At 41.0% G+C, this 16930-nt stretch overlaps 1 protein-coding gene across 9 annotated transcripts in view; it reads left to right on the top strand.

Moving 5' to 3' along the window:
• The window catches only part of LOC149318000 (neuroligin-1), a 901919-nt gene that overhangs the window by 217844 nt on the left and 667145 nt on the right, over nucleotides 1-16930 (top strand). The window lies entirely within an intron of this gene.

Here is a 16930-nt window from a genome sequence, read left to right as displayed (position 1 = left end):
GAGGCTGCATCCGCACTGGAGCAATTACCCGGTTTGGCTCCGCTTTAACTTGTTGTCTGGCTCAAGGCTATGGAATTCTGGGAGTTGGAGTTTGTTGTGGGGCCCACAGCGGAGCTCCCGCTCCTCTCTGGGCTCCACAACAAACTCCAACTCCCAGAATTCTGTAGCCTTGAGCCAGACAAGTTAAAGCGGGGCCAAACCGGGTTATTGCTCCAGTGCGGATGCAACCCGAGTTTGGCGGATGGCTGAGGCACTCGTGGTGACCAGACGTCCTCCTTTCCCCGGACGTGTCCTCCATTTCAACCTCCTGCCCAGGAGGAGGCATTCCCAAATGACAGGGCTGAGGAGAGCGGATTTATCTTTAGATGCGTGTTTATTTTTTTTAAAAGCTATTGTTTTGGAATGTCCTCTATTTATCTGCAGTGTCCTCCATTTCGAGCAGGACTGAGAAACATGGAATTGTATTTATATATGAGGGTCCTTAGCTTTGATTTTGTAATGCCCAGTTGAGCAGGACTAAGAAGCATGCATTTCTATTTCTGAGTCCTTTTTGAGTTTTTTATCTGGGCCTGTCCTCAATTTTTCTCGAACGCCCTCCATTTCAAACATGACTAAGAAGCATGAATTTGTGTTTCCATGATGTTGGCTTTTTATTTGGTCATGCCCTCCATTTTTCTTGAATGTCCTCCATTTCGAGCATGACTAAGAAGCATGAATTGATGTTTCTGTGAGTTTTTTTCCCCCAGCTTTTTATTTGATCATGTCCTCCATTTTTTCTTGCCTGCCCTCCCTTTTGAGCAGCATGAATTCATATTTCTATGAGTGCTTTTAAGCTTTCATTTGGTCATGTCCTCCATTTTTCTGGAATGCCCTCCATTTTCAGCATGACTAAGAAGCATGAATTCATATTTCTGTGAGGTTTCTTAGCTTTTACTCCATCATGTCCTTCTTTTTCTGTCATATCATTCAGAAGCATGCATTTACATTTATGAGTGCTTTTTAGCCATTATCTTGTCCTGTCGTACATTTTTCTGGTGCGTCCTACATTTTGCAGTGCTTTGTCCTCCTTTGCCGTTTTGACATCTGCTCACCCTGCTCCCTTTCTCTCCTTGTTGGCTGCAGTTGAACTTTGTGGTCAGTAAGGACTTCAGCATGGCCTAATGGTTGGTGTGTTGGATTAAGACTCAGGAGACCAGGGTTCGAATCCCAGTTTGGCCATGAGACCCACTGGGGGACCTTGGATAACGAGTCACACTCCCTCAGCCTCAAAAGATGGCAATGGCAAACCCTCTCTGAAGAAACATGCCAAGAAAACCCCATGATAGTGTCACCCTTAGGGTTGCCATAAATTGGCAATGACTTGAAGGCACACAACAACAATAACAACAACAAAAATGAGGGCAGCAAGGAAAGGGAAAAGGGCTTGCAGTGGTGGTGCCAAAAGCAAGGTGACGAGGCATCCTTACCACAAAGGAGGATAAGGCCCCTCAAAATGGAGGAGATTCCAGGGAGAAAAAAAGCAGGACATTTCCAAACAAAAATGCTCAAAACACTCATACGAATATAATTCCCCGCTTCTTAGTCAGGCTCAAAGTGGAGGACATTTTGGAATGCCTCCTGGGCAGGAAGCTTGAAATGTAGGACATGTCCTGGAAAAGAAGGCAATCTGGTCACCCTGCTTACATTCCCACAAATAAACTCTGACTTATGGCAACCCTTTGGCTATATCTTTGATTTCAACCTTTAGTCCAGGAGGAATGCCAACATGTCCACCATTTTGACAAAAATGCACCGATTTACATTTATATGTAAATAGCTTTTATTTGGTCATGTCCTACATTTTTTCTTGAATCTCCTACATTTTGTCATGCCTTGTCCTCCTTTGCACTTAGGACATCCAGCCACTCTCTAAAGGGTGGAGCCATGGCAGTTCAAAGTGGTGTCAAACTGGCTTATTCCTACAGTTTGGGCATACTCCAAGGGAGTCTTCCCCAGACTTAGAAAATTCATGGAAGGCTCTTTAGAAGAGAGAAGGGTTTTTGTTTTTTTTCATGGGAGGGGGTAGAAATGCCCGGGTGGTCAAGGGCAGACTGGGAAAGTGTGGGATTGACTGGTGGAGTGGAATGGAGGAGGGGGAGGAAAAGTGCTGTGCTTCTGGTTCTTAGCAGAAAAGAGCAAAAAAACAAGGAGGTGGCCACTGAGTGGGTCAAGAAAGGAAAGAGAACAAGGATTGATCATGTAGACATGTAGGGATGATAACATGATACCATTGGGGGCAGAGAAATGTGTGTGTGTGTTAAGAGAAAGAGGTGGCGATAGATAAATAGGCTTCGATGGCACCAAGAGTGCAGTCAACAGGTTAATGATGCCTCCCTGAAGAGTGCCTTAAAAAGATGGAAAGACATATATTGCAAAATGATACTTATGGTTGGCTTCTGTGTGCCACCCACTCACTTTGCTGCTTTCAGTTTCCAACACTGGCCTGGATGTGCATTCAGAACTGTTCAGTAGAATCTCACGGTTGATGTATAGCTGTGTGTAAATGCTAATTTAATGTTTCCATGCAAGCCACGGAAGTTTAAAATGACGATGCTGAAAAGTCATCTTTGATCACCACAAAGACTTCTGTGGTGGTTTAAAGACTGACAAATTCATTATACAATGAGCTTTCATAGACTATGAAAAGCTCATTCTGTAAAGATTTTGTTTGTCTTGATGATGCCACTTGGCTCTGGGTTGTTTTTGCTGCAACAGACTAACACCAGTGTATCATTTGGAAATCTTTCTCCATCAAGGAAAAGGAATGCATTTAGGACTGTGCTGCTGGTAATACTTAGTTGGAAATAAGTTCTTTTGAATTAAATAGAAGTCAGTGTTGAATAAACATGGATAGGATTGGACTACAAGGCTGTAATCTTTTGAAATTTACTTGCGCGTAAATCTCATTATAGTCCATGGCATTTAACTTCAAGAAAAAAGAAAACCGGTATACATATTTGGGTTGCATGACTTTCAGAGCTGAACACATCATGCATGCTTGTAAACAGTATTGAATTCAGCTTTTGCAATCTTAATCTTTAAGTCGTACAGGGAGGCGGGGTGGGGGAATAAAGTGCTGTAAATTTCTCTTAAGACATTGTCACATGTGTTTGCCTTTTCGATTACTGGCATTTCATCTTTGCTGTTGTAAGTAGGGCAGTTCAAATGCTCTTTAAAAGCAGCAGCAACAACAACAACATCCCCACCAACACATAACTAGACATTAGTTTGTTTCAGAAATGTAAGGGTTTAATGGTGTTTTTCCCCCTGCAGAAGATAGTATTAGAATCTTGTCTTTGCTTAGCTGAAGGAAAATCAATTTTCAACAGGTTTAATTAAAATTAGCGAGATTACTTAATATTAATTGACTTTTAATTAAAGCTAGAAGTTACCTTGGAATCTGGAGAAAGGGCACTATCTCAAATCATTTTAAGGTGCATATAGTTGCAGAGCAATTAAGTTAAAATAATTTATTTATTTAAGCAGGTCGATTTTAACTGTGGCAATCTTCTTGCTTTGTGAAACATCACTTTGATAAACCTGCACAATCCTTGTCAGACTCTTCAGCAAACTTTCTTTAAACTAACCCCCCCCCTAGATTTTTACATTTCTTGAGAATCCAATCTTTAAAACTGCAGTTGCTGTCTTGATGTCATGCATGCACATGGTTACCTTAACACTTAAATCAAGGTGCTTGCCAATGCATTTGGCAAGCATTTTAGAGGCAATGCTGTTCTGTTTAAAATAATTATTTAGGTTGCACATATACATTTGCATGTTCATCGTAAGTAAACACAGGTAATTCATATTAGGAAGCAGTTATTAATGAACAGATTGCAAACCACATTTCAAGCTTTTTGAACATCTGGTTGCTTGATCATTGGAGATATATTGGTCAACCAGGTGGAAGTTGGGCTTGGTTTATGGAGATTTGAGAATTTAGAGCCAGCATGGTGTAGTAATTTGAATGTTGGACTAGTATTCTGGAAAACCAGGATGCAAATCATCACTCAGCCATGGAATCCCACTGAGTGACCTTTGGCAAATCACATTCTCTGAACTTCGCAGGAAAGTTATGGCAAACCTCCTCTGAACAAACCATGCATTGGAAACAACTTGGAAGGCACACAACAACAACAGCAGCAACAGCAACATTACTTAGCTGTAGATGTTATTTTATCACCCGCAGTCTTCCATTGTTACAGTTGGCCCTCAACATTTGTGGTTTTGACTTTTGTGGATTTAACTATTTGTGGATTAGTATGTTGTCTCTAGAATCTTCCAGTATGTCTCTATGGTCAACTTCCACTGAATAGAGTTGTGCTGGAGAACCTAGATATTCCTAGAGCGGTGTCCTCTCAGGTAAAAAAGAATAGTTTTTTTTTAATTTGCATTTCCCCCACTTTCATGGGAGTCCTGCACTCCTAACCCAGTGAATGTGGAGGGCCCACTGTAATTCCAAATAGAGGAAGTGGGCCATGCTTTATTCTGAATGGAGGCACAATTACACCTCATCAGATTCTACCTTTCCTATTGCCACTTCATTTTTGTTCTATGTTTGTTGTGTGTCTTCAAATCATTTTTGACTTATGGTGACCCTATCATGGGGTATTATGGGCCTAAGAGTATGTGATTTGCCCAAGGTCACCCAGTGGGTTTCCATGGCCAAGCAGGTAATCAAACCCCAATCTCCAACATCCAAGTTCTATCCTCAACCCACTACACCATGCTGGCTCATGTTGGTTGGGGTTTCTGGGAAATAAAATCCCCAGGTATTTCCAAGGTCCCCATTCATCAACTGCCCTGCTTAGGTCTTAGAAGTTCAAGACCATGGTTTCTATTTTTTTAATCAACCTACCTGTTGTATGTTCCCCCTATTTGTACCTGCCTTCCACTTTACTAAACACTGTTGTCTTTGCTAATGAGTCCTGTTGTCCAAAGTACAACAGCTTCAGTTGTACGTTGAACATCTTCTAATTAGAATTCAGGCTTGATCTGCTACAAGGCCTATTCATTTATCTTACTAGAAGTCCATGGTATCTGTAGAACTCTCCTCCAGCACCACATTTCAGTTGAATTTGTTTTCTTATCGACTTTTGTTCATTGTCAGCTTTCACACTTGTACATAGAAATCAGAAATAAGGTGGCTGGGATGATTCAATTTTAGTATTTAATATTATATCTTTGTGCTGGAGGATCTTATCTAGTTCCTTCATAGCTACACTACAGTGGACATTGGTAAGTCAGATCTGCCAGCATTTGTGTTACTTTAAAGTGGTTGGGGAGCAGGGGAAATTACAGTCTTTATTAGAGTAGCTATGCTAGAAAACAGGATGTCAAAACCTTTCACAATCAAACTATCCCCCCCGCCCCCACCAGCTCATAACTGCTGCTTTGGTATGTTGTACCAGCAACACATTTAAAAAAAAACAACCCAGATGTGTTAGTTAATGTGAATGCAAGGCGGACATTTTGGAAGGTATGGTTAATATGTAGGAGAGTGAAGCTTTTGTCGTTTGCAAATGCTCCGACTTTTTAAAAAGTTATGTTTTTATTTCAGCCTTCAGAATACTCGAAATACCAGTTTCCCACCAGAAGGCAGGTTTTATCTGTTTTCTGTTTCTACGGGGGATTTGCATGGCACAAATGGGATGCAGAAGAGGGTTAAGCATCCACTCATTCCTTAGTAATCCATACCCATGTTAGTGTTACAAGGGAGACATAGAATTGTGGGCCCAGTGACTACATTTGGTTATCTCAGTAAACAAAGGTTTATCATGATGGAAATAAACCCTGTTTCTCTCCAGGCATGGCCATCTTCCCTCCCCATTTCAGCTGTGAAAGAGAATTCAGAAGTCTTTGATTATAAGGAATAGGCAAGAAGTGCTTAATTGCCAATAGTAGAACAATTTTGATATCGACAGCTGAATCTGTGTAATGATCCTAGTGACAGCATAAATCCAAATATGAGAATGAAGGTGTTCTCCCATAGCGGTGAGCTGAAAGCCAGTAGCCAGTCCTGAAAGGAAAGCTTTCATGTGAATGATAGCAGCCATTGGAAAAGGACAAAGAAATGGCTTGATAAACAGCTGTATTGAACAGAGTTTAGGGTGGAGAGGGGAGCAATCAATTGTTTGACTAATTGGGAATACCTTTTCAATTGATTTGAAAGGTTTTTAATGGTTTGGTTAGTTAACTGGCTAAACCTAAACCAGTGGCTTAAATGATCTGGTGGACTTTTTATTACTTTGATATTGGTGCTGTAGTCTTGCAGCATTTTCTTGGGTGCACTGAACTTAGTAGGACCAGCATGTGAGTTGAGATGTGGAAGATTGCTCTGTGAGATAAAAACTGCAGAAGTTCGAATAGCCACTAGAGAAGGTATGGACTTATTTAGTATCACATCTATTGTAAAATGGAAGTTCTATCTGTGCTGCTGTGTCCACTTGCTTTAGAAAATAGTGGTACTGTATCTTAAAAGTGTGAGAAAAATGTACTATCCAGATGTTTTGGAATTCTCGATGATTCCCAGAATCCCAACAATTGGTTAGCTGTTTGTACAGTTAACTTAAATTAATTTGCAGCATATTCAAGCTCTTCTTTAAAAACCCAGACTTTGTTTTGATCGGTCACTCCATGTTGTGGAAGATTTCTTGGAAAGTTCAGGGCCATTTGAGGATGCTTTACTAATAACTTGAGAACCAGTGTGATAAAGAGGTTTAAGTGTTGAACTAGGGCTCTGGGAGACGAGTGTTCAAATCCCTGTTCAGCCATGGTGGTGACCTTGAACAAGTCAACTTTCTCAGCCTAACCGAAAGGTAGCGGCAAACCTCCTCTGAATAAATCCTGCGAAGAAAACTCTAATTGGGTCACCATAAGTCAGAGTTGACTTGAAGGCACATAACACCAGCATGAATACTAATCACTGGAAAAAAATAGTCATGAAACAGACTATTACCTTTCAAAGCTTATAGACTTCACAAGCCATTTAATCTTAGAACTTCAATGAAGAGTTCCTATCCTATTCCCCCCCATTTTTAGCATAAGTGTACTCATACTAGAAAAGAACCGTAACTTCCAAAATCCACAAAATAGCGAGACTTTTATTTGGACAACTAAAATGCACAGAACACATGCCACAGGCTTCTTCATCAGGCAAAGGTGTTCTTTAAACTGGAGGCCTACGTCATGATCCACTGGGCCCTGTTGTGTAATCTTCACTGAAAGGAGTGGAAGTTCTGTGATGGTACTTTCTGACTCCTCTTCTGCACTGCACTTAAAAAAAAAATAGCCCTGCTCTGGAAGAAGATGGAACACATTCTCTTTTTTCCTGGAATGTAAAGCATATGCAGGAATTGGCAGGGGAAGGGGAATAGAATGTGGGGATAATTGTATTAGGTGTGCTTGAGAGAAGGATTTGGCAGAAGACCTCTGCTTGGGATGCATCACTGAAACAAAGAGGTCTATCAAAATACATCATTAAGAAGAAAGGGAACAAGGAAGTCAGGCTAAAACTGGCTATAGAAGCACTTTTCCCATCATTCTGGTATTGTGACAGTATTTTGATAATTTTAGTTCCAATGTTTCAAACCAGCTAGGGATGAGACTTTCTGGGTTCCCTCTGGGAATTATTTGATTGGAGGTCAATGAAATGGCTTGATGGGGTTGATTTGTGAGACTGAAGTAGAGCAGGAGGTTGAGAACTTGACATGGATGTAGAAGGTGCTTTGGGATGGCGGAGCTAATTTTGTTTAGCTCTATTTGAATATTTAATAACCATTGCCTCATCAGCAGGCACAAGCAGTGGCATTGTTAGACCTGAGTATGGGGCAAGGGGAGGGAGAGAGGAGGAATCCAGAGAAAGAAGCAGGCAGCCAAGAGCGGATGCATGCTTATAATTATTTTAAAGAGGTACTATTTCCTTCATTAGTAGACAATGCTCTTTTGCTTTTAATAATGTACAATCCATTTATTGCAATTGTCCAACTTCATTAGAATAATTTGTTAGATGCCCTATTGATTGTGTTTTGTTGGGCACATAAAAGCAGAACTCTTTAATACTCAATAAAAGGGAGGATCAGCATGGTGTGGTGAGTCATTGAAACAGCAGCAACAGATAATCATGGATTCATTAGAAAAATGCTATGGGTGAAGATGCATTTTTAGAAAAAAAAAGGGTGGGGGAGAGGAAAGCTGCACAAATGTAGTTTAATCTTTTCTGGTAAACAGCCTCATGTTTCATTATTCAACCTTTTAACAATTCCTAGCATCAACTAGAAATGCAACAGTTTATGCTTAAGGAAAATATAGTAATAAAAGCAAAAGGATTAGATACAGAAATACTGGTGGTTGTTATGGTTTTGTGCAGCTTTAAATCAAATCAAAATGCTGCCATTCTTGTACCAGTGAGATTAGAAAAAAAAATAGTAACACTGGCTTCTCTTTTGTAAGAAAAAAGAAGAAGAGAAGATGTACCATTTAACTAGGAGTCTCTGGCAGTTTTGCTAAAAGGAAGAAAGAAATTTGATAAAGGGAGAGATGTTTACTGATCAGGATAAGGACATATGCATGGATAAGTTGCACATTGGTGCAACCTCCCCATCAGCTTTTGGATCCATGGACATAAATCATACATACATCTAGATAAGCCTCTGGGGATGGGTCTACATTGTCCAGAATACTCTGGGCTGTTCCCAGAGTATTCTGGCCCTGAAGCTGACTCATATTCCCACTGTAATCTGGGCACTCTGCAGAGATGCTGGGCAGCTGTCTACATGTGCATCCTGCTGTGCCACCCCATACCACTGTTGCTGATATGAGTTGATCCCTCTAAGGTCAACAACAAGGCACCCAGAGTTAATCGGATGGTTGGGTGCCTTGTTGTGACTTCAGTGAGTGTGACTTGTGGCAGTAGCACCAGGAAGCACAGTGGGATGCACATGTAAACAGCCACCCAGCATTGCTTTAGAGTGCTCCAGTTTTTCAGGGAAATCCAGAACAAACCATGCGTTTTTAAAATTAGATTAAAGGAGGGATGACCTGGATTTGATGAGGAGCTGGGCTTCCCGTGTAAAGACAGTCCACAGTCGAACTGGGGCTTTGACTCTGTATCATATGGACAGGGTGATGTGAAGGCAGGGGAAACCAGTGTAAATGACCCATGTAGACATGCCCTAAGACCCCAACCTGAAACATACTGACTAGGAAGTAGAAAGTTCCAGTGAATACAGTGGAATTTACTTCTGAGTTAATATTGCAAGCATTGTGCAGTAAATGTGGATGTATTCTGCTTCCCATTGCTTAGAATGGATCTCGCTTTCCAGTGATCAGCTCATGGAGCAGAGTTGCACATTAACAACTTGATGACATGGAACTAGAACTGAACTGGGGCTGATGAATGTTGATGCAGGAAAGTTTGGCAACTGCAGCAAATTGAAAAGTGTTCCTGCAGCCTTCTTAAGGAGTGGCAGGACTAAATCACCTTCAACAACCGACTGTGAAATTACCGTTATTGAGGCGAAATCGTCTTGGCATATTCCGGTGACTCAGCAATGCTTTTTGCACCTGCCTTAGAAAACCTACATGTTTTCACAACACTTGCTGCTTTTCATAATTATAGATTTAATAGGTAATGCTGTGCTGTGCAACCAAAGCCACTGGGGCTGGGGGTGGGACTAAGAAAAAATGTGTTCCAATTTTCAGGCAGCCACAAAAACAAATGCTCAGAAAATTCCAGCACCGGAGCATTCTTTGCCCTCCCAAAATTACCAACAATAGGTTGTACATTTTAGTACAAGTGTCTGAAAATACTCTTATCCCAGTTATTACCCTAATACCTGAATAAGAGAAAAAATAAGAGAAAGTTAATTGTGCATCACCTGATTTTTCATGATTTTTATTCTGAAAGTATTTTCAGAGTGCACGTGCTATGCGTGTTAAGTCCTCTTCCATTTATATACCTTGAGTCAGAAATAACTCCCACTGAAACTGGTAGCATTCATTTGTTCACCATATGATATCTCAACTACACTATGAACTTGCAGCAACTTCATATCAGGTTAGTTGCCACGGCTCCATTCTGTGGACCAGGGATTTGCAATTCAGGGGTAGTCTGCAGTTGCCAAACTTTCCTGCATCTACACATAAGTGTACTGTGTGAATTGGTTCATGTACGTGTACATTTGCATGGATGGTTAATTGTCTTTACTTTCCTGTACAAATTCACATCTATTAACATCTACTCACCTTCTCTCTGCCAAAAATATGCAGTCACCTGAATGCATGCAAAGCAGAGCCACATGTGCAGTAATGTACATTTCTGCAGATTTTCCATTGAGTTTAAGGAGTTTGTTGGTGCAAATTACATGATGCTGGTTCACATTCTATTTGACTAGAATGAGGAGTATTTTAAATGTGTAGACTAGCCCTTGGTGAGGTGCTCAGAATTCACATCTAGAAAGAGCTAGGGCTTTAGTTCAGGGGAATGCATTAGAGCAATCTCATTTCAAATGGCAAAATATCATTAAAAATGTGAAAAAACTCTTACAGTCTCACCTAGTGGGGAAGAACACTTTTGAAATTCTTTATTCTTGCATATGAGAATAAAACAAGTAGTTTTTCTCAAACTGACAGATGAAAGAGACAGATAGCCTAACAGATGAATTCAACTGTATCACCTCCAACTATCCACATTTGATAGGGACAGTTCTGATCAATCTTCTGTCCCATATTTTCAGCTTCTTTTAAAATTATCTTGGGTGCATCTGCACTGTATAAATAATGCAGTTTGACACCATTTTGGGTGCTGTAGCTCCATCCTATGGAAATGTGGAATTTGATTTGTAGTTTTCATAAGGTTTTTAGCCTTTTCTGCCAAAAAGTGCCAGTGCTTCACGAAACTACAAATCCCAGGATTCTGTAGGATGAAGTCATGCAATTAAAGTTGTGTTAAACTGAATTATTTCTATAGTGTAGATGAACCTCTAGGTTGTATTATTATTATTATTATTATTATTATTATTATTATTATTCCTTCAATTTCCCCCTTTGTTTCAGCTTACTTTGGCCCAGTCCAGATGGGAGTGATAAGACGCCTTTGTCATGTGCGAGGGGCGGCGCTTCTAGATGCCCCTCACACATGACGAGGGTGTCAAAATGGCTGTGCCCTGTACAGATGGGTGCCACCATCATTACGTAATGGACGCCTAGCATCTGCATGTCGCAGCACCATTGTGATATCACGAGTGCGCCACTGGCGCACTGCAGCATCATAATGGCACCACAAGAAAAACCACTTTGCGGGTTCTTTTTGGTCTGCGGGGAAGTTCTGCAGTCTGAAGGCTGCGGCTTCCGTGCAGACCAAAGCTGGGCACCAGGAGATCATCCTTTTTGGATGGTCTGTTCCGCGCCTTTGGTTGCTGCAAACTGAGTTCAAAGTTTACTTAACTATGGGGCTTGACAGACCGCCCCGAAAGGGTGAGCTGGAGGTGCCCGTTTTTGCCCCTGAGGGACGCCGCACCAGCCAAACCGCGTGACCTCCCTCCACACCAAAAAGAACCTGCCAAAAAGCTATAATTTTTACTTGATGCTAGAATTGCACCAGTGTTGGGCCTCTAATGTGTTCCACAACCAGGCTCCAACAGCTGAGAAAGCCTTTCTTCCACATTTTGTATTGCTCCCTCCAGCAGACCTCAGTCCTTCTACAGACATATAGGGAGAGGTGTTCTTTGTATCGAGGTCCTGAACCAAGATAAATGTTATCACCAGCACCTTGAGCTGAGAACAGAAGGGTGTTGGCAGTCACACATTTGCCTATAAACTGGTTTGAGATTACAGGGCTCCATTTTGGGAGATGTGAAAAACTGTCAGTTTTAATTTATGCTGCTTTTGAATTTTGCCAAAGCTATCCTCCTGCCTTCAGAATCAGAACATGAATCTGAGGCTTGGACATGAACAAGAATCAATGAGTAGAGACAGGATAATCTGTCAGTACTCTTGTCATTGAATTTCTCAATTTTTCACCCCCTATTCCCACCCCTTTCTCATTTCCATATCAGGTTACAAGACTTTTCTCCTCTACCATGAAATTTGTGCACATCTTTCTGCAGTTACATGTTTCATATGCATTGTTGTTCATGATTACAGCATGGCAGAATGATGTTTCAAAGGCATATATCTCTAGGCACAGACAATTTTAAAATCCATGTGTAGTTTTGATGGGGAAGGGAAGCATTTTCCCTCAGAAATGCATTACAACCCTGAAAAACATATGTATTTCCAAGGCAAGATGCGTTCTGTACTGTGGGTAATCTCAGGAGGGAAGAAATAGGCATTTCTGTATAAATATGAGAATCCAGTGATGATAGATGGCAAAAAAGCCTTTTCTTTTGTCGTACTTAGCATATGAGGTACCTTCTTCAGGGATGCTTTCCTGATGGCCACCCTGCTGTCTTTCCAGATTCAGGAAGAACACATTTTTATTTCTCCTGACATTTTAGTATCTGTTAAATCAGGCTTTTGCATCACTGTTAGATGGGTGGATTTTTGTGGTTCTTCTTTCTCTGTGCTCTGAACATTTGTATGCCAATTTAATGCCATTTTTATGCCATTTTTAAAAATTGCTACTGTCATTTTAGATTGCATGCCACCAGGGAGTTCTAACTGAAGGGTGGCCTATAAATCATTCATACTAACAAACAAATCAGAACCAATAAATAAATTACAAGTTGAAACAATAAAAAAAGACCACAAACTAAATGCAAGGTGAAATAAATACAATTTCCCAGCTTACTGTTTATTTAGAGGCAGCTCATGCTGGTTTACTAGCATGGCATTTTGAGAAGTGCTGGAAAATTCCCCCTTCCACCAGGTTTTGTAATCTACTTACCTCTGACAGCAATTTGAAACACATTCAGATGAGGGTAATTGTGACTCTGCCTGCTCCCAGTGGAGGATGCAGGCTTTCTCTCCCATGAGACTCCATCATGCCACACAAAGGAATTTGATTTTGCTGAAACATATTTATTAGTAGTTCCACAGATTAGGGGTTAATGTTACTCCCAACTAGGGAGGAATTAAACATGAATCCAAGTTGAGTGTAAAACAAAGCAAAAACAAAACCCCAGACCTAAAGTCCTGAGCCCCTGGGAATGCCACCCTCCTCAGCAAGGGAGCTCTCGCTGTGTGTCTTTTTATGAGAACTACAGATGCTTTGAGGGTTTCTCCATTTCCTTCCACTCGTACTTCTCCCTTAACCACTTATCCCTTCCAAGATCCTATGTGGGGCTGTGGCCAGCACCACCTGAAGAATTCGGTACTCCCCTAAGTCTTGCCCAGCTCCCTGGGTAGTCTCCTTCTGTCTCCTTTTCCCTTTCCAAATCTGTTCCCTGGGCTACCTGCACACCACTCACTCTTACTCCAGTGGTAACTCATGGTGTCACCCCGCCCCCCCACACACACACCCCATTGTCCTCTTCACATCCCACATCATATGGAATCCTTAGTAATCTTTTTTGTATTAATTTACTTATAAATTGTAATTTCCATATATCACTGAATGCAATGGTCATAGTTGTGGCATAAACAACTAGAAAAAATTAAAATTATATGTTTAAATTACAGTATCATACACACAGAATAAATATGTTTTCAGATATGTAGTTTCATGTGATTAAAGTGAAAATTTGGTAAACTGCGATATTTTATTTTTTTTAAAAAATAAAAATTAAATTTTCAAATTGTAATTTTAAATTTAAATTTTTAAAAACCCTGGGGCATCTCCTTTCTCCTTCCACTAAACCTCACTCCACTCACCCCATCCCTTCAGCATGTTAAAGAGATATAATTGAATGCCACAACCCATTTCTGCCAAAATGCAAATGTTTGAGGAGCAGTGGTGTCACCTGGGTGTGGTCCATATCCCTGCACTCCCTTAGTGATGCCACTGCCTCACTCTCAGACACCTGGCATCTCACCACCACCCTTCTTCCCTACTGGGCATCCTATCCAGCTCTTGTTATCTTCTTCCACCTTCAGATCCTCCTTGGTGTGCCTTCCCCTGGTTTCTCCCTCCATTCCAAGAATCTCCCCAACTTCTCCCTCTCCTGCCATCCTTCTCCCCCCTCTTTCTTCCCTCCTCTGCCCTCTTGCCATCTTTTTGTCCTTTGCTTACCCCGCTTCCTGCTTTTGGCATCCCAGAAGGGTGTCCAAGCCACTGGAGATTTTCACATGGGGACAGGATAGGGATGGGATCGCTCCCTTGTCCTATTCCCATCCATGAACCAAGTGAAAGTGATTGCACAAATCACTTTCACGTGAAAGCGGGCTGAAAAGCACTATCAGACATCAGCTGAAAGTGCTTTCAGCTGTCATTGTAATAAGGATTCTTCCATTATTACAAAAGATTGGAAATGATGGCTGAAAGCACTTTCAGCTGATGCATGATAGTGCTTTCATTCCGCTTTCATGTGAAAGTGATTTGTGCAATCACTTTCACTCACACTTCCTGAGTGGCTGAATGAAGGGTTCAGCGCTCTTGTGAGTGAAAGTGATTCGCATGATCACTTTCACTCAGGTTTCCTTGCCAGTTAAAGCGAGCCCATCAAAATGGAAACGGTTGTCCAGAAAGATCTTGAATGGTTGTATCACGTGGTCTAGCTGTGTTGTTCCCTGCAGGAATAATTAAAAGGACCTGCAAACCTGATCATAATATGACTTGAGATTAATTTATTTGCAGTTTTAAAGGGTGTCTTTTGTCACACAAGAACTAAAGGGATTGGAAAACAAGGCAGCCTCTTGGATGATAAGATCTTAGTATGAATTCAGGTAAAAACAGTAAATCATTGTCGACATTTTATAGGAAAAGCTTTGGGGAAATTTTATTTGCTTTTTTTTTAGAAATAATAAATGCAGTCTTGGCTCTACCTATTTCTGTTTTCATGTGTGGGAGAAAAATTCCCAGTCTGTGGCACAGCACTTTACTGTTGTCATTACTGCAGACTTTATAGATCAGAGATGTGTCAGCATGTTAGCTTTAGCTGTAATGCTTTTTTGTATGAAAGCTTATGGGCCTTGCAGCCACTTTCTCATACTGAAAACTCATAAAAATGATCTGGCTTCCATATTTATTATTTAATTTTCTGCCTATATTAAAAAAACCCAAGAATACGCACATGCGCGCGCACACACACACATATGCAAGGCTAGGAATGACAGACAAGAGCGAATGAGGCTAATGAGTCTTAATACACCTATTAGAGGCAGCTAAAAGGAAGTTTTAATTAAGAAAAACAAGTTAAGCATGAAATTCATTTTTTGGAACAAATGCAAGTTAAGTTGCAGCTACAGAAGCAAATGGGAGAAATGTAATTTTAGCTCACTGGTAGAACATTCAGTCTTTGCTTGTGCATAGTCCCAGGTTTAGTCCTCAGCATTTCTGGTGAACACTCTTGCACTAGATCAGGGGTAGGCAACCTGCTGCCCGCGGGCCGAATGCGGCCCGGCAAGGCCTTGGGACCGGCCCCAGCCCGGTCCTGCCGCCGATTGCCACTGGGGCCTTTGGCGTCTCACACGAGGGGCATGGTGGGGCAATTGTCTATAGAAGCCTCAGAAACATGCATTTATCTTAACAGTTTTTTAAAAATCAGCAAATTTTTTTGCATGTCCTCCATTTTTTATTAAAAAGTGCCCTCCATTTGAAAATTTTGTCCTACATTTGTCCCAGTTTATTTATTTAATTTTTAAAAAATTATTTAATTTTTTTTTGGCTTCGGCCCCCCAGTTGTCTGAGGGACAGCAACCTGGCCCCCGGCTCAAAAGGGTTGCCTACCCCTGCACTAGATTAAAGACATTTAAATTACTTGAATGTGAAGCTGAATTTCAATTTCTCGTTCTGACCCAATGAGAATACAAGTGCATTCTGGGGTATTCAAAATTCCTACTACAGTGGCCAGACTGGAGCATACCAGACCATTCAATTCTAGGGCCAAAAACCTGAAACTAGGGGTACTCCCATGTTGATGTCACAAGGAGATATCAGTTGGTGATATCATTAAATGTGATACATTAAGCATCAGCCATAGTCTTAGATTGGTGTATGTTGTAAGTTGACCTCATGTATAAGTCGACCTCATGTACGTATAAGTTGAGGGCAGGTGTGGGGACCAAAATTATGGATTTTTATATGACTCAGGGATAAGTCGGGGGTAAAACTTAGAGGCATGTAACAAAGTATATAAAGGATGAAGCAAAGGAAAAGGATGCAAAAGAACTTGTAAAATTCCTGCAGGCATAACAGTTTGTGTTCACACTAAAGACTGGATGGGTGAGAGAGCTGAGGTGAGTTCACTGCTTCCAAAACAGATTATATTCTTGACTTTAACAAGGGATGGTTCCTTTTTTAAAAAATAAGAGTTAAAGTACTGTGCTTACATTGACCTGTGGATAAGTCAACACAAGTTTTTGGGATGAATTTTTTGATTTAAATTTATAGACTTATACATGAATATATACAGTAGTCATGCACAGATTCTGCTTGAAAAAGTGAAATTCTGGGGGACTATAATGTGAGAGCCAGGGTGGTATAGTGATTTGAGCATTGGACTAGGACTCTGGAAACCAGGATTCGAATCCCAACTCAGCCATGTAAACTCACTGGTTGACCTTGGGCAAGTCACACACTCTCATCCTCAGAGGATGACAATGTCAAACTCCCTCTGAAGAAATGTGCCAAGAAAATCCCATATTAGGGTTGCCATAAATCAGAAATGACTTTAAGGCACACAACAACAACAGCAACAACAACAACTTAATGCCCCAATGTATTACAAGTCAGCTGAAAGAATCATCAGGTATTTGCAAAGGTTGCCCAAGCCAAACAGACAGCTGCTGCTGC

Source organism: Sceloporus occidentalis, unplaced genomic scaffold, assembly GCF_023333645.1.
Source record: "Sceloporus occidentalis isolate IW3139 unplaced genomic scaffold, rSceOcc1.0.p SCAF_2, whole genome shotgun sequence".
NCBI classification, from domain to species: domain Eukaryota; kingdom Metazoa; phylum Chordata; class Lepidosauria; order Squamata; family Phrynosomatidae; genus Sceloporus; species Sceloporus occidentalis.
The sequence above is the reverse complement of the archived record's forward strand: the minus strand, read 5'-3'. Positions and strand labels throughout refer to the sequence as shown.